At 43.0% G+C, this 27,047-nt stretch overlaps 1 protein-coding gene across 11 annotated transcripts in view; it reads left to right on the top strand.

The window, feature by feature from the left end:
- SEMA6D (semaphorin 6D) overlaps positions 1-27,047 on the top strand; it is a 107,327-nt gene continuing 80,280 nt past the window's right edge. For 4 of the 11 annotated variants that reach the window (XM_063926071.1, XM_063926069.1, XM_063926070.1 and 1 more), the window contains exon 1: positions 481-779. The gene's annotated coding sequence lies outside the window, so the exon portion shown is untranslated. Of the gene's footprint in view, positions 25-52; positions 184-480; positions 780-21,738; positions 21,838-27,047 lie in introns of those variants that run through there. The other 7 variants (XM_063926063.1, XM_063926062.1, XM_063926067.1 and 4 more) reach the window with 6 other exon arrangements.

The raw sequence follows: 27,047 nt of genomic DNA, 5'->3' as shown, positions 1-27,047 counted from the left end.
CCCTGGGCTGGAGCTGGCTTATTGGTAAGCAGCCTAGTACTGATCTCTGTATGCACTGACTAGGGATGGATCGTATTACACCCAGTGCCTGCTCTCGGTGCGCTGTCTCCTGGCGTGCCCCGCTGCTGCTGCTGCCGGAGGCAGGGACTGTATGAGGGCACAGCGCTCCCAGCTCCCTATGAGGTAAGCGGCTGATCAGTGCCCAGGCTGCGTGCCATTATCAGAGGGGCGCTGCCAGCAGCCAGGGCACAGCCCCGCTCCCTGACACGCAGCACTCTTCTCCTCGGTGGCAAAGTTTCTCCAGGCAAGTGTCCTCCGTGCCCTGGGGAGGTGGCAGCGCTGGTCAGAAATAGCCCCCCTAGTGCCTGGTGAAGTTGTAGTGGGAGCTGCTGCTGCTGCTGTGTGCTGTGTGTACTGAGCTGTGTTGGGGGGATGGGAGTGGGCAGGGGGAGGAGGAGGTGTGTGAGCAGGGGGGTTAGGGCAGTCCACTCACTCTCTCTCTGCCATTTCATCAAGCTGGAGCTTTGAAGATCAGAGAGCTGAGTACACACAGCCGGGCCTGGGACGCTGCTTCTGGGGTCTGCAGGACACTGGGACTATGGGCACAGCCTGGTAAAGCCCGCTGGATTTGCCCCGGGAGCTGCGGATGGGAGCCCTGCCTCTGTGGACTAGTAGCAAGGAGGCTGCACTGCAAACTTAGATGGATACCAGGATTTGTGGCGTGTGTTTGGGGATGGGAAAGTAGCTCCTGGGAGCCCCTGATGAGTAGTTCCCTGTAGGTAAGTTGCCCTGGTCCTGTACTCAGGCTGATAGTTAAGCAATGTTGTGTGCTACCTGTGTACATGCGGAGAGAATTGCAGCAATGTGTGTGTAGTATGTTACCAGCCAGGAGTGATCCCTGCTTCTGCACATGCAATGGGTTGGCATGATACATGTGCTGTGTGTTACATTGTGTTATTATGTAGAGAAGGCAGCAGGATGGAGATGCCACAGTATACGCTCCCCTTGTGTCTGCTGCGCTTTCCTTGTCTGGTGTATTATACCGATGGCTGTGTTATTTCTCTGCTGGAACTTTGTATCCCATTTATCATTGTTAGCGTTGGAGAGGGCACGCTGGCATGATGTACCCGGGTCCTCCCCAATGCCCCCGGGTACGGAGAGAGCTGCATTTCATCGCGGACATAAATTATGCATGGGAACAAATAGGAGGACAGTCAGTTCGGTGCTATCTCCTTGCAGGGCTGGAGCAGAAGCCCAGCCTCCAGGCAGCTGACTGCTTTCTTACAAGTACAAACAAGAGCAACTTTTTGTTTTCTGTGCAATTATTATTTTGTCTGAGGACCTCCTGAAATGGATATGGTGGATTCCTGTGCAGGTGTAAATATCTTATTCTTAAAGACTGAACGTAACTGAGAGGTCACTGTGTGTGCAGGGTATGCTGTGCTAGAGAGACTGGATTGCAAATCTGGTGTTAGTGCAGTGCACCACCTACTGAAACCACACCTCGGTGCTGAGAGTGCCATGGTGCACTGTAATAGCGATTTGGGCTTTGCTGGGTTTGGGCAAATGATGGGTTTCCATGTGTTGTGGAACTATAAGACCCATCACACCCTGCCACGGCACACTGGGACTAACTATGTTGTCTAGCTGTTCCCTTCAACTGTTATTGTTGTTACTATTTTCGGCTTACGTGTGTGTGTGTGTGTGTGTGTGTGTGTGTGTGTGTATGTATATATATATATATATATATATATATATATATATATATATATGTTGACACTTTGCATAGGTATTGCACTTGCATGAAATATGATCTGTAGAAGTTAAGCTTTGTCATTTTTAGCATTTCTGTGTTTGGAAATTGGTGCTCATTCAGCTGCACTGGAAATGATGATTGTCCATTTGTTCTGCCTAAGAATGGGTGGTATAGCAATTATTAAACCCAGTGCCTGTTCAGTATATTCCTTATTCTATATAATGTGATTCTTTGCCAGTTATGCACAAAGCGTTTAGACTGGTGTGCAGCTTCTTTAAGGTAATAAGCAGAAAGCTATTTTCTTGAAGCTACACTTGCCTGGGGCTAGGCATTCATGTGGTTCCTGTAAATATACACCTGAAGAACATCCTGCAAACCAAATTGCCTGATGACACAGTACCTGTAAACATTTACCTTGCACAAAGAAATCCGTGGAAAGATGAATGTGTCCTGTCATTCATATCTAATTGCATACTTCAAGCATCTAATTATACCTGCTTAAAGAAATGAGAACACCTTTGAAGGCATTGTTGAATTTGTCAACCTACATATATCAGGCATAAAACAAATTATATGGAGACGGAAAATAAATGTGTTATTACCAGTCTAGCATAGAATAAATTGCTCAGTTTCCTACCTTTGAATCATTAGTTGGTTTTTGTCCCACTATCAAATATATAACATAGGAGGTGATTCTAAGCTACAACTCCCAACATCTTCAGCCGGCCACTGGTAGCTGTAATTAAGTAACAGGTAGCTGACCAGATGCTCCCCCGACCACGTCTGTGGCTTAGGCTAATCTTTCTTATGTGTCGCTGCTTGTATGGGAAAATGACGTGAATAACACTGATTCCTTCAGGCATTTTTGCAAAAAAGAACCGTATAGATAGTAAGAATATAGCGTTTGGAAGAACTCCAATGAATATAATTATCACTGAATAAATTAGGGATAGTGAGGTCATGACTTAATACCGCAGCGTGAGTACAGTGTAGTGATGTACAGCCGTGTTATCATCCATATCAGATATGTCCTGTTTTTATCTGTCTCCCAAGAAAGGAATATAAAACAACCTATCATACATAGTGGGACTGAATACAACTACAGTACAACTAAAGTTACCTACTCCCGCTTAACTAGGCTCTAAATACAGAGGAAACAAAGGGTGCTTAATCATGGCATAGAAAGGGTATTACTTACCCGTGGCTGGATAAATATGTTCTCGTGCAATAGTAAAGTGTATGTAATTAAAACTGTGAATGCTTTGCTCACGTCTGTTAGGAGATATGATCTGTTTTCATACATTAGATAAGCCATTACGGTTACAGTCAGAAATCTGTGTAAGCCATTAAATTAAGTTCTTACTAGCTTGGAGAATCGCTGCCAATTTCAGCTTCAGAATAAATTGTGTTCAGGTTTTTTTTCTTGTTGCCGAGAAATGTTGGAGGAAAATCATATTTTAACGGTCCAATGTCAATTCCAGAAGCTGCGGGGGGCATGTCATGGTCTATATTAAGTGTCACAGGCACAAGGCTCAGCACAGCTAATAATAAGTTGATTTAGTTTATTCAAACAGGAAGACTAGTAAATTGTCTCGCATCCAACAGGCTAATGTGTAAGTATGAGCAGTCATGAAATGGCTAGTGTACACACATAACATGAGGTGTGTCTCTTCATCCTAACTTTCTTTTTTCATTGCTCTTTTGTTTACTAACCCATATTAGCATTTTAACAGCAGCAAACTGAACTTCTGCCTTTGTTCTTCAACTTGAGCACATTGTGTAGATCATCCATCATTCTGTCCTTGGCCACAACAGGCTACTGGCCCCACATCCATTCCCAGCTATAGAGGAATTATCCGACTGTGAACAACACAGCTGCCTTTATCATTTTCTTCCCTTTCATATCAGCCAGCATTGTTGCTCCGTAGCAACAAAAGTTAACATGGTGAACACAAAATGAGTTTTGTTTTAGAGGAGGTACGTTCTGCTTGGGGCTCTCCAGGTACGGTTAGGCTACAATGCCCATGATTTGGGCAGCAGAGTGGTTAACATTGTTTACCTCAGAGCATGGATCATGAGTTTACTTTTAACCGAGCCAATGTCTATGTGGAGTTTGCATGTTCTCCCCACATTTGCTTGGATTTCCTCCTGGTACTGGGGTTTCTCCCACACTCCAATAACATGCTGGTTCCTTAATTGGCTGCGGACAACACATTAACCCTAGAGTGTGGATTTGATGCCATGGCTATATAACTCCTGCCAATTAGACAACAGAAAACATCATTGTGTCTGCTTTCAAGTGGAGATTTAAGCGACTTTGTCTTTATTAATACTTTTTAACATAGTAATTGACAGAGAATGTCCCCTTTGTCTGTTAAATGTCCTCAGCCTTAGCACCTGGTAATTAGTTTCCAAATTGAAGCCTGCAGATTGCAAAAATTAGTGTGAACCACTGTAGTGCCATGCCATGCAGGGTTTAGGGAAAATGTGTAGACTGGCTGCCACTGGGCAATTGCAGTTTACCTACACTTGGCATGCACTGAACACTCCCTGCAGCGTTTCTATGAAATTACGTCTACTTGAGCTGTAGGCTCTGTAAAATAGTACAAGCGTCTGTACTCTGGTTGCAGACACTTACAACTTGATATGCCAGGTTCTTTATTGCAGTGAATGTACTTTCTTAGCAGCTTAAAGAACCATGCAAAATTGTCTAAATGTGTTAATTCTATTGTTTTTAAAGGAGAAATCAATACTAACAAGTGTTTTTTTTTCTGTTGCTGCTCAGTATATAAATAAAGTGCCCTTAGGTATGTCGCAATAGACACACATGGAAGTAGTATACTTTGGTGTCATTTACACAAGTCACATTAAACTATATTTAAATCACATTTGTATAAACAGTGTTTGGTGATGTTATGACTTATAATTAGTGTTAGTGATGTCATCACTCTAGTATCCAATCAGGAGACTTATATATTATAAAGCATAATATGCCCCTTACTGTTCATTATATGTCATGGTATCTTACGGTGAGGTATAGTTTTATTATTATTTACAGTAATACGTACATAATGAAATATATTAAGTGTTATATAAATATCTATATGTTGTTTACTTTTATCTATTAATATCAGTGGTGTAGCGCTATAACATCCCATTGCTTTCTAGCATCCACATAGCCAATAGACTTGATGTATTCACAATTTTAAGAACGTGGTATTGAAACTCAAGAATACCTTTTGCAATTGGTAATTTGTAAGAGTAATGTAGCATCATTGGAGATAGATTTAAAAACCTTGTTCAGATAATGGGGGAACATGTCATCTAGCTGTATCCTTTTGTGTGTTTTGTCACTAATCTCCACATCCTCCATTGTCTCTAGAAAAGTGAATGTACAATTTGGGCTGTTTCTTTAATGCCTCTGGCTAGGGAAATCGCCTTTCAAATATCAAACCAAGCTAACACTGGGATTAAAAGCACCTCTATCAAGTGCAAAGCCATTGTCTCTGTGTCTGGACCACTCCCATCATCTTCAGAGATCACAGAGTTAGGTTCTTTTATCTGGAGGTAGAGGATATCTGAGTACTCTTGTGAAGCATACACTTCATTTTAAAACATTTACTGTTTATAGGGTGGATCCATCCGTTTTGTTTCTCTGTGGTTACATTTATTTTTACTAGCCTCAAAGTATTGTATACCAAAATAAAAGTAAACCACAAGACTGTTTATATGTAGCCTAGGGATATTTGGGCGTGGATACGTGTTCAGTGCCACTCATGGTATGCAGCTTTGTGTAACGTTCCTGGAAAGTTTAAACAATGTGCATTCTGCAAATAAACATATATAAACTAAGTACGTGTATTTGTTTAGTGCCAGTGATATGTCCAAGATTGTTTTTGTCTTTTTAGTCTCTTGCAACAAATAAGCTTGACATCAAACTAATTGAATAAAGGAACTGTGCCTGTGGCCTTATTGATGAGGTTGACATTAAGCAGCTTTGAAACTGGCATATTTCCACAGCAATGACTTTCAGGTAGACACTGAAGCAAAATGGGCACAAGTGGTTGGCACTGCGGCCATGGGTTTGATACCAGCAGGACACAATGGGGGGAATTCAATTATTATTGCGCCCTGATCTCCCATCTAAAGTGATGGGAGATCACAGGGGCGATATTCGATTGATCCCCGTTAACTCACTGATCATGCCCATTAGTGTCTGGTTTAGCTGCGTAAAGCAGCTAAACCCGACTAAACTAATGGGTGCCATCTCGAAAAGTGCCAAAATGGGTCACTTTTCACACAATTCAGCTCACACCTCTATGGGGGGTGTGATCTGAAATGTCAGCACCAGCAGGCGATTACACCTAAACGGAGCTACAATTGAATAGCAATTAAATTTTAATTGTCCCTGTGTTTATATGGTGTGTATGTGTGTGTGTGTGTGTGTGTGTGTGTGTGTGTGTGTGTGTAATTTGGATAGTAATTTCCATTGTTTTGATATAAATGTCCTTTAATATGGTACTTAGATTGTAGGCTGTATTACCATCTAATCACTGAGTTTGACTCCTCTCCATGCAGCTGCCTATCCTGGGGCTCCGTTGTTCCTCAATACTGAAACGGTAAAACCTTTAAGATCATCACTTTTAAAATGGCTGCAGTAAAGGAACTGACCAATCTCATTGGCTGTAGCTTCTTATTGGCCTTACCAATCAACTCTTCCCCAGCCCATCACACTGTCTCACAGCATAGTATTTGGCTGTATTTGATGAAACAACAGAACTTGAAATAGCTGCATGGAGCTGTCCCAGGGGCTCTGAGGAAGGAAAGGAGAGTACAATTTAGCAATTAAGTGGGAATACAGCTTCAGAGTTTGCAATGTATTAGTGTGAATCATTGTAGTATCATGCTGGGTTCAGAGAAAATTTATCAGACCTGTCCAACCCGCCCAACCGTCGTTCAGTGATGGAGATCATCTCCATACATCTGTACAGTTTATGAAGGCTATTCTATTATCACTCAGTTGCTCCTCCATGTCAGCTGGTCTGCTGCACTGTCATGCAGTCTATTGTTAGCTTAAGGGTGGTTGCAGTCTAAGGTGGGAATTCAATTGTTATCACCGCCCGATCTCCCGTCTAAAATGGCGATAGGTCGCAAGGGAGATATTCAATTGATGCTGGTTATCGCGCCTATATGTGTCAGGTTTAACCGTGTAAAACAGCTAAACCCAACTAAACTAAAGCAAAGAGTGCCGTATGGGCGCCTAAACAGGTCACTTTTTTGCACATTTCAGCTCACCACCCCCAGTGGGTGCGAGCTGAAATGCCGGCGCCGGCAGCTGCTTGCCCCAGACAGGAGCAATAATTTAATAGCTCCATGGGGCTGCAGGAGAGACAGTTGCCAGCGCTAACAATTGAATTCTTCCCTAAGTGTTCAGTGACTGTCCAATTGTCTGAATGTGTAATCAGTATGGCACTTTTTACCTGGCCACTCTTCCCCCACTAAAAGCTGTTGAGACACCCACAGGGCATGGGTATTGAGTGGACATGGCCTAATCTGGGAGGCATGCCCACACTTCTTCTCACTTAAAATCAACATAAATAATATACATGCACCACTTGCTTTAAAGGGGGACATTTGTCCCTCACTGCAGCTGTCTCTAGCACCCACCAACAAGCCTGAAAAATACTTTACAAATAGAGCTTAGATGTATGTTAGCTTAGAAGAAAAAGCTGCTAAGTGAGACTTTTTATTTGGCAAGTATTATTTGATTGTCCCGGGCTACCTTGGAGATGGTGGATTGGTAGATCCAGGTAGGAGGTGTACTGGTGTGGCACCGTGAATTGAAATTTGCAGATATCACTGACTTTCCGGAAATATATGCCAGTATAAGGTAAATAGACTCCGGGGTCTACACTGTGAAACAACATTTTAAATCAATGTTCTGTGTGGAGAGTGGCATTCAATGTTTAGGTAAGGTGTAATGAATTCCAAATCCTCTTATTAATATTTCGTTCTTTCCTTTGGTAATTGAGTCCCTTTAGCGTAACCAGGTATGTTTGTTCATGCAGTTAGCTTTGATAAGAGTTTTGTTATACAGATTTCTATTCTTGAAAGGAAGCATTTATTGATTTTGTAGATGAAAAGTCATACAATGTTGTTCTCAATTAAAAAAAAGAAATCCAGTAATATAGCATTACACTAATCTTTCTTCCTTTTTCTGATGTCAGTAATTTCTCAGTACAGAGGCACAGCTCACAGTGTTCATGTGAGGTGGCACTTGCTGAGTCACTGACTCCTTTATCTTCCTGACAGGAGTTTCAGAAAGTGCAGCTAGCTTCTGCCTTCTTATCAGGCATCCCACATTTCTGAAGGCTAGACAAATCACTTTGTTGGAGTAGGGAGCCCTGAGACAAGAATGAAAAAAGATAGAGACTTCAACTGTATGTTAACAAATTCTAAAAAATAATTATAATAAATATTTTTAAACATTTAGGTGGGAATTCAAGTGTGTTTGGGCATCTACAGTTCCCATCTAAAGTGACGTGAGCTATTCAATTTTCTATACCGATGAGCGCGAGTATCGCGGACATCCATTATTTCTACTCGCACCCTCCGGAGGTAGTGAGCAGAAATCTGCGAAAAGTCCTTTGTTTGGGCAGCTTGCCCAGTACTTTGCATTTGGGTGCAACAAGTGCGATAGGAAATGGGAACCCGTGGCACACACGCCCATCTGCAATGCAATTGAATATCACCAGTAGGATGCCCATTGTTCAAACGTGGCCAAAAGCAATTTAATTTCCCCCTTATAGTGCATTACTGCATTATTTTGTTTTGTGGACATGAAAACTGAGAAGTTATATTTTTTTTCAAGGAAGTTGCCCAATAGCAGATTTTGATGGCGGCCGCTGCAAATACAGTGTTTCTCTCCTGAGCCAGTCAATAAAGAAGCTCCACGTTTGTCACGTGAGAGGAAGGAGGAGTGTCAGTTTGTTGCTATGGCGAGGGGCTGGGTTTTCTGCTCACTACATCATGTCATGTGACTGTAGTTGGGGTAGTTGCATGACACTTGGCAGACTGTAACTCATTAATAGCGGCTTGAATGAAAATTGCAATGAAAAAAATGAACAAATCCTTGGGGCAGATTAAATTAAGCTCATTTTCCCATTATAGCTTCACGAGAAGTGCTTTTGCATACAAATCTGCATATGACGGTAAAGAAACGTTTGCTTATTTTTGAGTGCGAGCGCAAAAACAAGTGATGTTTAGTGTACCAGTTAAGGCCAGTACTGACTGGAGAGATGTGTGCTGAGCGATCTTAACAGAGACCGCTTAGCACACATCTCTCCCCCCGCTCAGCACAGCACGATGTGCTGAGTGAGGTGGGGGATGACCGGGGGCTGCTCACTTCACACAGCGCTGAAGTGAGCGACCCGCTAGATTGAGCCTGCATGCAGGCTCAATCTAGCAACGGCGATAGCGATGCGCGGGGCCATGCATTGCTATCGCTGGGGGGCATACACACGGCAGATCCGTGCTTAATGCTTAGATTTTAAGCACGGATCTCTCCGTGTGTACCCCCCTTAACAAGTGTGATTTATGTAAAAAAGCAAACAAAAAAAAACAGTTTTTTTTTTAAATGCTTATCAGGCACAGTAAGATTATCCATAGACAAGACATCCTGACCGTACATACTGCACACCTGTCTGGCTGAATCAAAAAGATCAGACTGTTGGCTAGGTCTTACAGGGATGGCACAGGGGGCCTGATTCAGGACCTATTGTTACTGCGGTGCATGTCGCAAAGTACTGATGTTTGATTCATTGCACTGGACCCATACTGTCAAGGGCGTAGCTACCATAGGTGCAGGCAGTGCAGATGCTATGGGGCCCAAAGCTGAGAGGGGCCCACCTTCCCTGTCAAATTTACATGTGTTGTATACATTTTTCGCCATTGGGTGGTACGTAGGGGTCCTTTCAAACTTTTTCCTTGGGGCCTGTAATATATCTAGGTATGCCCCTGGACCTGCTCATTGTAGTGTGGTATATAAAGAACTGGAGGGCATTTTAATGTTATATAATATGAACCGGCGAGCACTATATATCATAATGTGAATTGGGGGTACTGTGCGGCATAATGTGTACTGGCAGCTCTGAAATGTGACATAGGGTGAACTTAAGCACTACTGCGATTCATAAAAGAAACTAGGGCACTACTATGGGGCATAACATTAAATAAGGCTCTACTATGGTTCAGAAAATGAACTAGGGCACTATTCTAGGGCATAAAATTAACAACTGCTGCAAATAAGTGTCTCTCTAGAAGCATTGGGACAGGGGCCCCTTTTAAATGTTGCTATGGGGCCCTCAAAGTTCTGGCTACGCCTCTGCATTCTGTGCATGATTTGGACGGGTCCGCAATGTTACACACAGTATAGCGTGAGACTGTTAGTGACCAACAGTCTGATGCCTTTTGGGGGTCAGGGAGGGGCTGGTGGCAGTCTCCATTTACTAAAACAAAGACATGTCACCACCGCTGCTGGAAAGGAATGAGGCCAGGACCTCCATCGGATAACGGAGATTTCCTGGCCTCTTTGTTGCATCTGTGGCAGCCGACTTGTGCAACCTCATTGGTCATGCAGCCGGCCAGTGGTGTTGCAGATGATCCGATGCCACATCTTGGATCACTATTGAAAAAGCAGTAGGCATGATGCCCCCTGCTGCATTACAATAGTAGTGCTAGCGAGAAGAGGTGCTGTTGCCAGCGTTTCAACGCCGTTAACGCAGTAATTCCTCCTCCTAATTTAATTGAACCTTTTGATTATTCTTTTTCATTTTTTATGCTTTAGTTACTGTAATTCTGTGGATGAAGAGTGTTTGGAGAATTGAGGACAATTTATACTCAGCACCTTATGACAAATCTCTTAATTTCAGTGTTGAACAATAACGTTTAGTATTTATAAAGTGTCTTCATTAACTGAAAAAGTTGTGGCATGTTATCTTGTTGTATTTGGAATGATAGTGGATTATTGCAGAGGGGGGATGATATTGCATAGATTTGTCCTTTCTTGCTCGACACACACACACACACACACACACACACACACACACACACACACACACACACACACACACACACACACACACACATATATGCAAAGAATTTTGTTTTATGAAGCAAATAATCAATAAATGTCATCACAAGAGATTACTTGATTAAATTTATCACATAGGACGTAAGATTGAACAGGCTTTACAAGCAGCTTCTATAGAAATATCCATTATTAGTGGGCCATGCACCTGTCTACCACTGTATAGCTGAAGACTGGGCTAGCACTGTCACTAAGAATAACAATACCATTATAGGCAGGAGATACACTGTATTGATGGGCTATTTCTGGCATGACTGGAGTTATTCTGCACGTTGAGTAGGCTACATAAACTTTGGATATACATTTGGTGAAATATATTATGCGATGTGTGATATGTAATAAATGATATATAGTGAATGACCCCACAGTCACCTTCTGCTTTGACTTGGCTTTAACTTTATTTTATGAATTGCCCCACCACCAATTTTAGATACGGAATACCCCAAAGCACTTTAGACCGGTAGTCCTTTCAGTCATATATGTGATCCAAATGAAAACATCCATAATGTATTGTACTTTCCTTCCAATAACTATATCCCCAGTGTAGAAAATATATAGCGGAACCACCTTTACCACAGTAATTATCAAGACATTAGGTAGAATCATCCTCCTGATACTCCAATGAAATATTGCTTCAATTCTAAATTTTTTTAATTTTTTTATGGCAAATAAGAAATGAGTACAGTATTTTATGTATATGCTGTGGCTTAAGGCAGTGTTTAATTTCCAAATGACTGGGTTCCTGTGCAGCATGTGTGATGCTGGGATTGGCCACAGATAATACTACCATATGTTTCCACGAACCAGACGCTCTGTTACAGCTGCTAATGATAGGGTTGGGGTAAAGGTTTGGATAATGAAACTACCAGCTGTATATGTATACATTCCAAATATGAAATAGTGTTTCAGCATGTCACTGTTTCGTTATAGCAACATAAGACATGCTACCTTATTAATACATAACCCTTTCATCTGGGAGGCTATATGATGGCATAATAAATACTTGTCAATTGTTTGGCGCATTCTTCTCAACACAATCCCCTTTATCTTTTGTTTTAGTTACCTTAACACCTCTTTCCTCTCTGTATGCTCTGTATGCCAGCCGTCTCCTACCCAGCCACTGTAAGGCCATCTATTTAATGTAAGAAGAAAGGAAAGTGACAATTTGCAGGTCATATTTAATTTTATGTTTCCTAATATATTTTCAATTTTCTGTGACTCGGCCGTATTTATTACTGCAATTACTCTGGAAGGTCTTGATTTGCTGTGTGTTTTAAGACTGTAAAAATGACATTAAAATGTTGTTTTTGATATAGGCTGTAAAAATGTTATTTCAGGGTGATTGTTACATTCCATTTGTTAGCTGTGTAAATATTCAGAGCTATGCATCTAACGTTATGCTGGCAGCAAAAGTGGAACAAATGGGTTCATTATTATTGTAATCGAGGCAAAGTTTCACTTTAACTATATTCATGGGAGATACAAAAGTGTATTTCATATGTAAATAAGGGCCCTATGATCACAGCATTGACTCATCATTGCACCATCTCTGTTTGTTCCAAACTAAAGTTGGACAATTTAAAGAAGAGTTAGTAATGGGTATTTTGGCTTATCTGAGCTTTTCTTACTGAGAAGGCACCCAGCATGATTATTAAAGAACGACAATACTGTATAAAGCTTATTTATTTTTTCATTATTTAGGTGAAGCTTATCATCTATATATTAATAGCAGAAGGACAACTTTTATGAGTGACATATTTCTATGATACCGTTGTCTGTGCATATACCAAATTAAAGTTTTTTTTTTGTTTGTAGATTTGCAGAAAAATATTGGCGTTTTAATTGGTTGCTTCGTTTCGGAGTTATGTGGCAAAATGTCTGTCTGCTATTTGCAATGCATCACCATTGTGCTCTGGAAAATGTGACAGTTGGTGAATTCTCCCTGTGCACCTGCTGGGTGACCTGGTACATGTGACCCGCTGGGTGGTCTGGAAACTGTGACAGTTATTTGCAGCCACCCACTAAGAAGGGATTTTTTTTACTCCTAGAGGGTGAAAAGGGCTAAAATGTTCCGCCCAGCAAACCTTTGTCTGGTTTGCTGGGCGGAACATTCTTATAATGTCATCAGGAATATTTTGTTGGGAACAAAGTGATCAAAAGTGGATCACGTATGAAGATTGTGTTTTTCTGGAAAGAATTTAGGGGGAGATTTATCAAAGGTTGGCTAGAGATAAAGTGGAGAGAGAGTACCAACCAATCGGCTCCTAATTGACATTGTTCAAACAGCCTGTAACATTAATGATTGGTTGATACTTTATCTCTCTCCACTTTATTTCTCTCCAAGCTGTGATAAATATCAACCTGCATCATTAAGAAGGCAGCTATGGCAAGTACAATAACATTAGTTTGTCTAGTTATTAACCAATGTGTACCCTCTAAAAGAATTTAAAGGACAACTAACACACCCCCCAGAAAACTTTTTTTGATATAAATATTAAAGGAACTGACTTTCATATTCAACATTCATGAAATTTTACGTATGTTAGGCTATAGTCCTTCCCATATCACAACCAGGAAAGTACATTTTGGTCAGTTTAAAACCAAGTCTCTTAATATGAGCCAATAATCCCAAATATAAACTTTATTTTCATAAAAAATGGTGTGCCGTCGCTAGTCATAAACCTGTCTGAATTTACTAATCTATACATGTGATTTCCTCCCAGAATGTGGGAGGGAGTTACTCAACTCTATGCAGCTCTAGACTTCGGTGCTCCTCCCATTTTTACCCTTCTCATTTCACAGTTATGCATTATAGCAGTGGTTCCCCAAGGCACCCCAACAGTCCAGGTTTAAAGGATATCCATGCTTAGAAACAGGTGACTTAATTAGTACATCAGTTAGTGTGGTTATACCATCTGTGCAGAAGCAGGGATATCCTGGAATACCTGGACTGTTGGGGTGCCTTGAGGACCGCATTTGGCAACCACTGCATGATAGCAAAATCTTGCATTCTCACTTTCAGCAAGGGTATGTGATAGCATAGACTGTCCTGTATGACTTCTTAAGGTGGTATAGTTATAGCAGTGCCTGCGATGCAGTGCACACATCAGTCATACATATGGTAGCCTCTAATTTGCAGATTTTAATAACAAAATTGATTTCTCTATACCAAAGAATGGCCATCTGCTTTCTCATCTCACGAGGCTTACAGACAAGCCTTATTACTGAATAACATGTATATTATTACTACTACCACTTATTTATATAGTGAACACATATTCTGCAGTGCTTTACAGAGAATATTTGGCCATTCAAATCGGTCCCTGCCCCAGTGGAGCTTACAATCTATTTTTCCTACCACATGTATACACACACACAGGGTTAATTTGTGTTGGGAGCCAATTAACCTACCAGTATATTTTTGGTTTGTGGGAGGAAACCGGAGTATCCGTAGGAAACCCATGCAAGCACGGGAGAATATACAAACTCCACACAGTTAGGCCCATGGTGAGAATCGAACCCATGACCTCAGTGCTGTGAGGCAGTAATGCTAAGCATTACACCACCTGTTCTGCCCCAAAAAAATGTATAGGAAATTATCCTTACTTATCTGTATGAGAGCTGACGAGGAGCTGCATATACACCCACTAGTATAGCGTGAGTAGACACTGTATATGTCCAGAATATGAGACTATGCAGAGTTACATGGAATTGGGGCTCTGACCTTTTAATACCGCAGAGGTAAGAGGCATTCTCGCTGAGGGTGTGTTCATGCAAATGTGGCCATGCAGAGCAGCACGGTAAACGGATACACGTATCAGAGACGTATCTTTTCCACGTTATATAGGTCAGGTATACATTGGTAAAGATGACTTGTAATAAACCAGGACCATATAGTATGTTACCCATGTAGAGACACCGCCCCTATAGATGCATACTGTGCCTTTTTTTCGTGCTCGTGTCTTTTCAGTTATGTACGCCTGTTTTACTCCCAACTCTGTATAAGCACCATGGTCTTTTTAGTAGTATAAACTTTCATTTGAAGCGTTACATTACGTTATTGGATTGTCATGTGGCCCTTGTTTGTATTGTTCATTTCCAGCGCTGGGCGCCGTGGCCAAGTTTTCTCATCTGTGAAAACAAACGAGTCTTTGTAATTCATGAAATGTACCTCGGCCGCTATGCTACAAGTCTGTATTGATTATTGAAATACAAACTGAGCCAGGGGTGTTGTGTGCTGGCACCAGTAGATGGTACATGACAATTCTCATCAAATGCAGTTTGAGTCTTTCTGCCTTCATACCCAGTTGTGTTTGCAAGACGGATCAAGTGTGCTGCCATAGCCTCGTACAGATCAGCTCTGATTATTTATCTGTCAAACAGAACAATGTCTCTACGCACGCAGTTCTATCATGTCAGCCTTTGGCTGCACAGTCTAATCACTTCTTATTCTGTGGTTTGCAGAAGAGGTGTAACTGTAATTTATGCAAGTCTTTAGTTTGTAATTGGAAGGAGTGATCCGGTGTATGCCAAGTCATTGAGCTGTCTGAGGCTGCAGCTGAAATAAGGGGCTTCTGTCGCCCCCTGTACTACATAAACATCTTTATTGGTGTATTGTACACTTAGGAGCTGATCAGAAACAAGCTTGGATTTAATTGGTTCTCTACGCAACACCAAGAAAAGAAGATGAAAATATTGCTGCCTGGGATTGCGGCTTGGTTATTAGCAGATACCTCATCATTATACACATTGTTTACTCTCTGTTGAGGAATAAGGATGGTCTGAAAAAGTGTACGACCACAGTTTCTGGTGGCCATTTCTCATGTATTTACATGAACATTCACTGCACCTAGTCCCATCTGTATGATCTGCATTGTTCATTTAAGATGGGATATGAACAGGTGACAGTTACATGTGATTTCTGCTTATCTCAGCGATAGAAAATCTTTTATTGCCCAAATTCCTTAGAAAGTGTAAAAGGGGCAAATGAGTGACACAGAGTACCCTTGCCACTTTGCCAGCCATTCCTGGAGGTGTTGGTTGGCACATGCATGACCCAACTTTGCCGGTTCACACATGCGCAGAAGACTGGGTACTCAGACTTGAGATTCCAACCTTACTTTCAATAATATAACAAAAATAAGGTAAAAACCTGTAACCCCTCCACTCCAACAAATACCTTTTAAGATGTTAAATATAAAATGGCGGTGCTTCTACTTCCACAATCCTCTTCATGCTTTGCATTGATGACCTTTAACCAGGGTCTCTCTCCAGCAATACCTGGAGATAACATTCCTGATCCATTTCTCAGCCCCATCTTTTCTATTCCAGTCAGTGTCAGTTGGATAGAACACAGCACAGAAGGGAGCAGCTCAGTGTATATGACCCTTATAGCTTCATGCCGCAGTAAGTGAAAAGTTGCAGTCAGGGATTCCATACAGGTCTCATCAGATATGACTGGGATTTCTGGTGTATGTACTGTTTGTGTTTCAAAGACCTTTTAAAACTGTTAAACAACGTTCTAATCATATGCTGGCCATTTGCGCGGGTGTAGTAGGTTATGTCGGCGGCCGGGCTCCCGGCGACCAGCATACTGGCGCCGGGAGCCCGACCGCCGGCATACCGACAGTGTGGTGAGCGCAAAGGAGCCCCTTGCGGGCTCGCTGCGCTCGCCACGCTGCGGGCACGGTGTATTTTATTCTCCCTCCAGGGGTGTCGTGGACCCCCACGAGGGAGAATAGCTGTCGGTATGCTGGGTGTCGGGATCCCGGCGCCGGTATACTGTGCGCCGGGATCCCGACATTCGCATACTGAAGACCACCCATTTGCGCTGCATACAGAAAACACGTAGTGCAGCTTCCTAGAGAATGATGAATAAGTTGTGCTCGCTTTGGGGTGTAAAGTATTTTCCATCTCAGAAGTAGACCACTGCCTTTCAGATGGCAAAGCTTGGTACTGATAGCAGTGTCAACTCACTTTGTGCTCTCGGGCCTCAAGCACAAAATAATATTATGGGCTCACTGGAGCAGGGAATCGTTTATGCCTGCAAAATTTCCAAATGCACTCGCGGCACGAGGAGTAAAAAAAATGCTATATATTATTAATGGCATTTTTGTCAAATAGGAGAATTATTTAGACTGAGCCCATATAATATAATAATCTTACGTTTATACATTATTCAAAACAAGATTTTAAAATAAAAGTGCAGTTATCTTAGGTTTTCAGATTTTTTTTGCATGAAATAGACCGTACAAAGTGCTTTTACTAATCAAAGTAGCATTTAGTTCTCAGAGTGAATCAAATGAAGCACTAAGCACCAGCATCATTAAAAAGCATTGAATATATTTTTAAGATTTCTGCCAGCTTGTTCCCCCGTTCAAGAGGGAAGGATTGGTTTTCTATAATATTAAAAGCTGGCAAACAACTGAAATATAACTAGCACTACCAGAAGCCAATTAAGATCAAAGCCGACATTTTCAGTAGTGAGGCTTCATCGTTTTAATATTAAACATTTTTTTCACTTTGACATAGATCAAGAGGTGTTAATGCAGATTCTTTGAAACAAGTCAAGTAGTGTTTTTAAGTGACAGAACTGCTATTTGTTCTATCACAATCAATTAGTATCATGCCCTGGAATCCTCTGCATTTCTCCAATGCTGTATCTGAAGTATCAGTTGCTGACAAACAAGAAGAGCACTGTAAGCTTTCATCGCAGAAGACATGTTTGGAGGAGGGAGGGAAAGAAGAGACTAAGTACACAGTTATGTAGAACAAAGCACACACATTTGTATTCATCCCTCCCACATAATCTGAACAAAACATATACATGCATTAGATCAGAAAGTAGGCAGATGTTACCGTTGTAGAAATCATTAAAAAAAATGGTCATACTGGCAATCAAGACACTTTGGTGTCAGAATAGGGTATTATCACATGCTTCTGAAGCCCACTGCAGTGACAGTCTGGTAATGAGCGTTACCATCAAATTGACAGCCGCGTCTGAGCATAAGGAATCAATGTGATTTATTTTACAGCAGTTTATTTTTCCTCATTGAGCTTTGCCATTTATGGTATGGCCATAGTTATATTAAGAGAGCAGAGTCACCTGCATTCCTGGTGTACAGCTGATCTGCAGTAGCTTGCACGCCCAGCAAATGAGCCCCCCTTACCTGTTGAATGGTACAGTAGGAGCATACTTGCCAAGTCTAACCGATTGTCAGGAGACTACCTGAAATAGCAGCAATCTCCCTGGCGAGTGTAGCAATCCCCATGATTGCACCTTACCCCCCATTATGTAGCTATTAAAAGGAAATGGGATCATCTGTGCCATATCCCTGTATTGGTTATAAGGCACAGAGTGATCCCTATGGCTCCATGCATTTTAAAATAAGATTTTTCATGGCCACTTATATAGAACCACATGTAAAACACAATACATGAGCATGCCTGGAAATACAGCAGTGTCTTTTCATTAACAGGTAGCTCTTACTAACTGCTTTGGGGCTCATTTATATTTGGATGTAAGCAGCGGCAGCGCAGACCATACACAGTATGGGGGGTTTAAAACATACTGAACATTCCTCACAGATGTATAATACATGTCCGCTTTAACACTGCGCTTATAGGTGTTGCTTTCACAATCTCCCTGAAAAGCTGTTCAGAAGTAGGCAAGTTAGAGCAGGGGTGGGTGCATTTGAAGTGAATGATAATAAAAGTGTACATGGATACTTTCTTACCCACTATTAACAATACAAATGTAGTATTGCTGTGCCGCAAGTTCTTTCTACGTTGCTAGACATTATCCAAGTGGCTGCCTGTCCCATGCACAGACAATATTGCACTTTTGGGATATCATACACAGTATAACCTTTTATTTATAAAGAAACCAGTCTATGATTACAAGAGTGTAAGTTGATCATCCTTCTTGTAGGACCTGTATGCACTGATATTCAGGATGCCATTTAACAAATAATGTGATTTTGCACAGTAAGGTATGATTCCTTATACTGCATGTTGCTGCTATAGGAGCCTGCTCATGGGTAGCCATTAGACCGTGTATGTGCAGATGGTAGGATGAGGGGCATGGAGCCTGCTGGGAACAGAGCAGAAGATCCCTTTTGGCATCTCCCTCCCCATAGGGACCAAACAGCTGATGGCATCTCCTGATGGTGATACCTATTGGGTTAAGCTTTGTAAATAGCCCCAGACCACAGTTCATGTTGAGAATAATGCTGACTGCAATCTACTTATCTGCACACAGGAGATACCTCTGATCAGGGGTGTATCTAGGGGTCTGGGCGCCCCTGGCAAAGTAAGTGACTGGTGCCCCCATATTTGAAATAGGGGAGGTGCATGTGCAAAAAAGGGACATGATCTTGTGGGAAAGGGGCATGACCATACAATAGATCCCCCAATTCAAATTATGCTACACAGTAGTAACCCTTAAACACATTAAGGGGTATATTTAATTGAAGTCGAATGCTGCCGTCTGACCTATTCAATCTAACCCCAAATTATTCGACAAGTCGAGGAATTTGACTTGTCTAAAAAGCACGTGGATCGGCGGAATAGCTGCCGATCCGCGTGCTTGTGTCGAAAACGGGGTCAAAACTGATAGGTTTTGGCCCCCTTTTAACCATCTCAATTCGACTTTAAAAAAAGTCGAAGTGAGATGCAGAAGCAGAGACGGGGAGAGCCGCAGGCAGACGGGGAGAGCCGGAGGATGTATCACAGCCGCCGTTCACATCAGCATCCACCCGGCTCCAGAAAGCGAGACCTCGCTTGCTGGAGTCAGGTGGATGCTGATTCGAGGACGGGGAGAGGCAGAGGCGGGGGGGGGGGGAGATGGGGGAGAGCCACAGCCAGAAGGGGGAGAGCAGCGCTACAGCAGCGGTGTAGCGCTGCTCTCCCCCGTCTGCCCGTGGCTCTCCCCCGTCTAAGCTCCCGCATCTCAATTCGACTTTTTTTAAAGTCGAATTGAGAATGCATTTAATAGCCCAGGTCGGATCCATTCCAACAAATGAATGTCGGAATGGATCCGACTTCAATTGAATATACCCCTTTGTCCACACAGTAGCAGTTCCCTTTACACATTATGCCCACACAGTAATTCTTATAACACTGTGGAGACATCTGCAGTGCCTGGCCTGGCTGAGGAGGCAATGCCACCCAAGGCCAGGTAGTATAATCAAATAGTAGTGCAAAGAAGTGCAGTGCAGCACACTACCCAGTGGTGCAAGTAGAAAAAAGTCTTCGTGGTACTGTGCGTGCATGCCTTTGGCCAAAAAATGGGTGTGGCCACACCACATGGGGCATGGCCAAGGAAAATGGAGCCGTGATACACATATGACCCCAATAGTGCAGTGCCAGATACACATATGCCCCAATAGTGCAAGATACACACATGCCCCCACAGTGCCAGATACACACATGCCCACACAGTGCCAGACACACACATGCCCCCATAGTGCCAGATACACATAAGTCCCCATAGTGCCAGATATGCCCCCATGATGCTAGCCATGCCCCCACAGTGCCAGATATGCCCCCACAGTGCCAGATATGCCCCTACAGTGCCAGATACACATATGCCCCAACATTGCCAGATGTGCCTCCACATTGCCAGATACACATGCCCCCACAGTGCCAGTTATGCCCTTACAGTGCCACATATGCCCCCACAGTCATATAGTCTTCGTCCCCATCCCCCTCCCAGCACATAGCCATAGTCCCCTCTCAGTAGACAGCCATAGCCCCCACCTCCCCAAGCAATAGCCGTAGTCCCCCCAGCAAATAGCCATAGTCTCCACCTCTCCCATCACAGTCATACAATAGTCCCCACCCCCCTCCCATCACATAACAATAGTCCCCTGCCAGCATAGATAGTCATAGTCCCCCTCCCTGCAAATAGCCCCTCACCTCCCCAAGCACTTAGTCATAGTCCCCATCCCCCTCCCAGCACATAGCTGTAGTCCGCCCTTAGCACATAGTAGTAGTCTCCCCTATTCCCAGCACATACATAACCTCCCCACACAGTACATAGCCCTAGTCCCCACCCCACAACATCCCAGCAGATAGCCATAGAGTCTGGCAATACCTGCTGTGCCGAGCTGCCTGGGATGGCGGGCGGAGAATCACTCAGCAGGCAGGAGCTGGCGCCGGTGTGTCTGTCACCGCAACAAACTACATGAAGAAACTGAAAATAAACTACAGCTCCCAGCAGCCCTTGCCGCCAAGAGCTCCCTACAGCAAGGGTTGCTGGGAGTAGTAGTTTATTTTCGGTTTCTTCCCTGTAGTGCATTGCGGTGCTGGACACCGGCGCCAGCTCCTGCCTGCTGAGCAATCCTCCACCCTCCATCCCAGGCAATGCACAGGCAGCTCGGCACAGCAGGTATTGCCAGACACTATGGCTTAAGAGATTCCACCCATTGGCCGAGTGTGGCACCGTCGGAAGGCGCATCCTGCTTGGCTGGCGCCCCTGGCGAGTGCCATCCTGGCCAATGGGTAGATACACCCCTGCCTCTGATATCTCCTGCTTACAGTTTATGGTACAGTATATTGCAGAGACACTAAATAAGGGCCTTAAGCATGTGGAAACCACCATTCCTGCTTGATAATAGGCCGCATAAACCTGTGCTATGAAGAAAGTGCTTTTTTCTTTACGTGTATGCTAATAATTTACAACTAATTTACTTATCTATAGAGATACAGTATGCAAAATATTGCTACATTTTCTACATATATTGTATACTATGGGTTTCTAGACAACTCGGCAAGTTATGACAAGTTCAGATCTGAAAATGAGGCAAAAGATGATGGTTTGGCTCGTTTTCAGATCAGTGCAAACCAAGTCACATCCGAGTCGCTCATCTGTACCTAGAACTGGATCTATCATTTTTCTGGGCAACATGGTTTCTGTTTCGATCTGAACAAGGTAAGAGTGTTTCTCTACTCCCACAAACTATAACAAGTATGCAGTTTGTATATAAAATATACACCAAAACTATTAAAACTAGAGATGAGTGGGTTCGGTTTTAATCGGATTGACCCAAATCTCCTTATTGGCTATCGGACGTCACGTGTTTTGGTTAGCCAATAAGAAAAATCCAGAAAATAAGAAATTTCGATAATTCTGGCGTAAAGCACCAAGTAAATCCGAACCCGCTCATCTCTAATTAAAACATGTATATATTGAATTGGATTTGTTTTGTTATATGCACATATACTGATTTCAGGGACCTGCATGACTAAGAGATGTTAATACCTATGTGACATATCTTCCAATACAATACATTGGCCCTCATTCCGAGTTGATCGGTCGCAAGGCGAATTTAGCAGAGTTACACACGCTAAGCCGCCGCCTACTGGGAGTGAATCTTAGCTTCTTAAAATTGCGACCGATGTATTCGCAATATTGCGATTACTAACTACTTAGCAGTTTCAGAGTAGCTTCAGACTTACTCTGCCTGTGCGATCAGTTCAGTGCTTGTCGTTCCTGTTTGACGTCACAAACACACCCAGCGTTCGCCCAGGCACTCCCACCGTTTCTCCGGCCACTCCTGCGTTTTTTCCGGAAACGGTAGCGTTTTCAGCCACACGCCCTTGAAACGCCGTGTTTCCGCCCAGTAACACCCATTTCCTGTCAATCACATTACGATCGCCGGAGCGATGAAAAAGCCGTGAGTAAAATTACTTTCTACATAGCAAAGATACTTGGCGCAGTCGCAGTGCGAATATTGCGCATGCGCACTATGCGGAATTTCACTGCGATGCGATGAAAAATACCGAGCGAACGACTCGGAATGAGGGCCATTATACGTTACATGTGGTCAGGTGTGTTGTATACCCTACATGTGGCCATGTGTGACACTGGAAAGCACAGTGTCAATATTTGCAGATGATACTAAACTGTGCAAGGTAATTAAATCAGAAAGTGATGTGGTGTCTCTACAGAATGACTTATTTAAACTTGAAACCTGGGTGTGTAAATGGGGAATGAGGTTCAATATAGGAAAATGCAAAGTTATGCATTTTGGGACAAAAAACAAACATGCATCCTGCACTCTTAATGGGGACAATATAGTGGTAACTGTGGTGGAAAAAGATTTGGGCGTGCTCATAGATAATAAGCTTAATAACAGTACACAATGTCAAAATGCAGCAAAGAAGGCAAGTAAAGTGCTCGCATGCATAAAATGGGGCATTGAGACAAGGGACGAGGATGTAATCCTGCCGCTGTACAAATCATTGGTACGTCCGCACCTGGAATATTGTGTTCAGTTTTGGGCACCATATTATAAAAAAGATATCGGGGAACTAGAAAGAGTTCAAAGATGAGCTACTAAACTGATTAAAGGGTTAGTGACACTGGAGTACGAGGAAAGGCTTGCTAGGTTAAATATGTATACACTAGAAAAGAGGCGTCTAAGAGGAGATATTATTAATATCTTCAAATATGTAAAGGGTCATTACAAGGAGCTATCAGCGGATTTGTTTATTAAAAGAACTCTGTATAGGACACGTGGGCACTCGCTGAGGCTAGAGGAGAGAAAATTCCGTATACAACGTAGGAAAGGGTTCTTCGTGGTAAGGGCAATAAAGATTTGGAACTCCCTGCCAGAGAATGTAATAACGGCAGACTCTGTAAATACATTTAAGAACGGACTAGACACATTTTTAACTGGAAAAAGTATCCATGGTTATAGCATTTAACATAGTGTCATTAATATCTGGGAGTGGTAACAATCATAGTTGTCAATTGGTAATAAACTATTACTTCAGCAGGTGAATTATAATATGAAAATTTTTACACAGAATACAGGTTGAACCCAATGGGCATTTTGCCTCTTTTCAACCTCACTATGTAACTATGTAACTATATGTTACATGTGGCCAGGTGTGTTGTATATGTTACATACAGCCAGGTGTGTTGTATACGTTATATGGGGCCAGGTGTGTTATATACCCTACATGTGGCCAAGTGTTTTGTATACCCTACATGTTGCTAGGTTTGTTGCATATACATGTGGTGATGTGTTGTATATGAAACACGTGGCCAGGTGTGTTGTATACGCTACATTTGGGTAGGTGTGTTGTATACACTACATGTGGCTAGGTGTTTTGTATATGCTACATGTGGCTAGGTGTGTTGTATATGCTACATGTGGCTAGGTGTGTTGTATACACTACATGTGGCTAGGTGTGTTGTATATGCTACATGTGGCTAGGTGTGTTGTAAACGCTACATGTGACTAGGTGTGTTGTATACGCTACATGTGGCTAGGTGTGTTGTATACGCTACATGTGCCTAGGTGTGTTGTATACGCTATATGTGGCTAGGTGTGTTTTATACGCTACATGTGCCTAGGTGTGTTGTATACGCTACATGTGACTAGGTGTGTTGTATACGCTACATGTGACTAGGTGTGTTGTATACGCTACATGTGGCCAGGTGTGTTGTATATGCTACATGTGGCTAGGTGTGTTGTATATGCTACATATTGCTAGGTGTGTTGTATATGCCACATGTGGCTTGGTGTGTTGTATATGCTAGATGTGGCTAGGTGTGTTGTATATGCTAGATGTGGCTAGGTGTGTTGTATATGCTGCATGTGGCTTGGTGTGTTGTATACGCTACATGTGGCTAGGTGTGTTGTATACGCTACATGTGGCTAGGTGTGTTTATACGCTACATGTGGCTAGGTGTGTTGTATATGCTACATGTGGCTAGGTGTGTTGTATACTACTATCTCCTCTAGCCCCCATGTGCGCTGTCTTGGAGTAAACCTTGACTCCTCCCTCTCCTTCAAACCACACATTTAGCACCTCTCACAAACCTGCCATTTTCATCTAAAAAAATATTTCCAGGATCAGACCCTTTCTGACCCAGGATGCTATCTCCAGACTGGACTACTGTAATCTGCTTCTGACTGGCATTCCTGACAAATACCTCTCTCCACTCCAATCTATCCTCAGTGCTGCTGCCCGGCTCATCTTCCTCACCAAACGCACTACGTCCACCTCTCCTCTCTTACTAGACCTTCACTGGCTTCCCTTCCCTTTCAGAATTCATTTCAAGCTTCTCACACTCACTTACAAAGCCCTCACCCACTCCTCTCCTATCTACATCTCTGATCTTATCTCCCTTTACACTCCCACCCATCCTCTTCGCTCTGCTAATGCACGCCGACTCTCCTGCCTACGGATTACTTCCTCCCACTCCTACCTCCAAGATTTTTCATGTGCTGCACCACTTCTCTGGAATTCCCTACCTCTCCCCCTCAGACTCTCCACTTCTCGATAAAACTTCAAACGGGCTCTCAAGACCCACTTCTTCACCAAACCCAGCCAAATCTCATCCTAAACCTCTGTTCTACGCTCTCTATGTACCCCATCTGTCTCACCCCTGTCTGTCTACCCCTCCCCTTTAGAATGTAAGCTCTCACGAGCAGGGCCCTCTTCCCTCATGTGCTTTCCTTTCTTACTTTAATAATCTTCAACTGCACCAAATCCATCAGTCTTCTGCCACATGATACTTATTCCAGTGTCATCTGCTGATGTAACTATGTTTATTTACCCTGTACTTGTCCTATACTGTCATCAACTGTAAGTTGCTGTTTTCCTGTTTGATTATTTGTTTATGTACTCTGTAATTGGGCACTGCGGAACCCTTGTAGCGCCATATAAATAAAGGATAATAATAATAATAATATGCTACATGTGGCTAGGTGTGTTGTAGGACCTACATGTGGCCAGGTGTGTTTTATATGCAACAAGTGTCTAGGTGTGTTGTATAACCCACATGTGGCCAGGTGTTTTGTATATGCTACATGTGGCCAGGTGTGTTGTATATGCTACATATGTCCAGGTGTGTTGTATATAGTATCACAAGAAAGGGGTGTTCTTGGATGTTACACATGATATGGTGCAAAATGAAGGTAAATTTCTAACATAAATACAACATTTATAGCTTGTAGGAGTATGAACTGTATTACACAATGTAATGAAGAGCTGGTTGTTGGTGTTACTTAAAGTCAAGAGGATAAAAAGGGGCTTCTGTCTGGGTCACAACAAATATAGGAGTAATGCTATAGGTGGGTTGCTTTCAGAAAGCTTGAGCATCTAATTGCTGTACATAAGTTTAGGCGATCATGTTATGCACACTTTCACAGACAAATGCCTGATTCTGAGACGCACGCAATGACAATGTACACGTAGCTGAGGGATTATTTGTTACTCCACACGCACCAAAAAGTCTGAAAATCCCTGCAGTGCTTGCCGTACCCTGAGTGTATACACAGAAGCTGTGCAGTCGGCTCAGACAGTATCAGATACAAATCGGTGGGCGTTACTTGGAAATGGCCTGAAGTGAGTGTTAGGGGAGTGTCATGGGTGCAAGTGGCTGCGTTATCAGGCGCACAGTGCTTCCAAAGTGGCCATGTAGTGTTTTTGAGATCTGGTGTATATGTCACATTTTGCTAGGCGTGTTGTGTATGGTACACGAGGCTGGATGTGTTGTATACGCTACACGAGGCTGGGTGTGTTGTATACGCTACACGAGGCTGGGTGTGTTGTATACGCTACACGAGGCTGGGTGTGTTGTATATGCTACCTGAGGCTGGGTGTGTTGTATATGCTACACGAGGCTGGATGTGTTGTATACGCTACACGAGGCTGGGTGTGTTGTATACGCTACACAAGGCTGGGTGTGTTGTATACGCTACACGAGGCTGGGTGTGTTGTATACGCTACACGAGGCTGGGTGTGTTGTATACGCTACACGAGGCTGGGTGTGTTGTATATGCTACACGAGGCTGGATGTGTTGTATACGCTACACGAGGCCGGGTGTGTTGTATACGCTACACGAGGCTGGGTGTGTTGTATACGCTACACGAGGCTGGGTGTGTTGTATACGCTACACGAGGCTGCATAAGGTACACAAGGCTGCATCTATTATGGATGCAGTGTGCGCGGTGCACATTGGCCCCTGGGTCCAGGGGGGTCCATACCTTACACCCTGCACCCATGTTTAATCACTTAGCAGAGTCCCACATCGAAGCTGCAGCCATGACAAAAATCACCAGCAAAGTGGACGCTCTGCATGCACAGTAGTGAGTAGTCGCAGGAATACGTGGGCATCATGT

Source organism: Pseudophryne corroboree, chromosome 6 (genome assembly GCF_028390025.1).
Source record: "Pseudophryne corroboree isolate aPseCor3 chromosome 6, aPseCor3.hap2, whole genome shotgun sequence".
In the NCBI taxonomy this organism is placed as follows: domain Eukaryota; kingdom Metazoa; phylum Chordata; class Amphibia; order Anura; family Myobatrachidae; genus Pseudophryne; species Pseudophryne corroboree.
The sequence above is the reverse complement of the archived record's forward strand: the minus strand, read 5'-3'. Positions and strand labels throughout refer to the sequence as shown.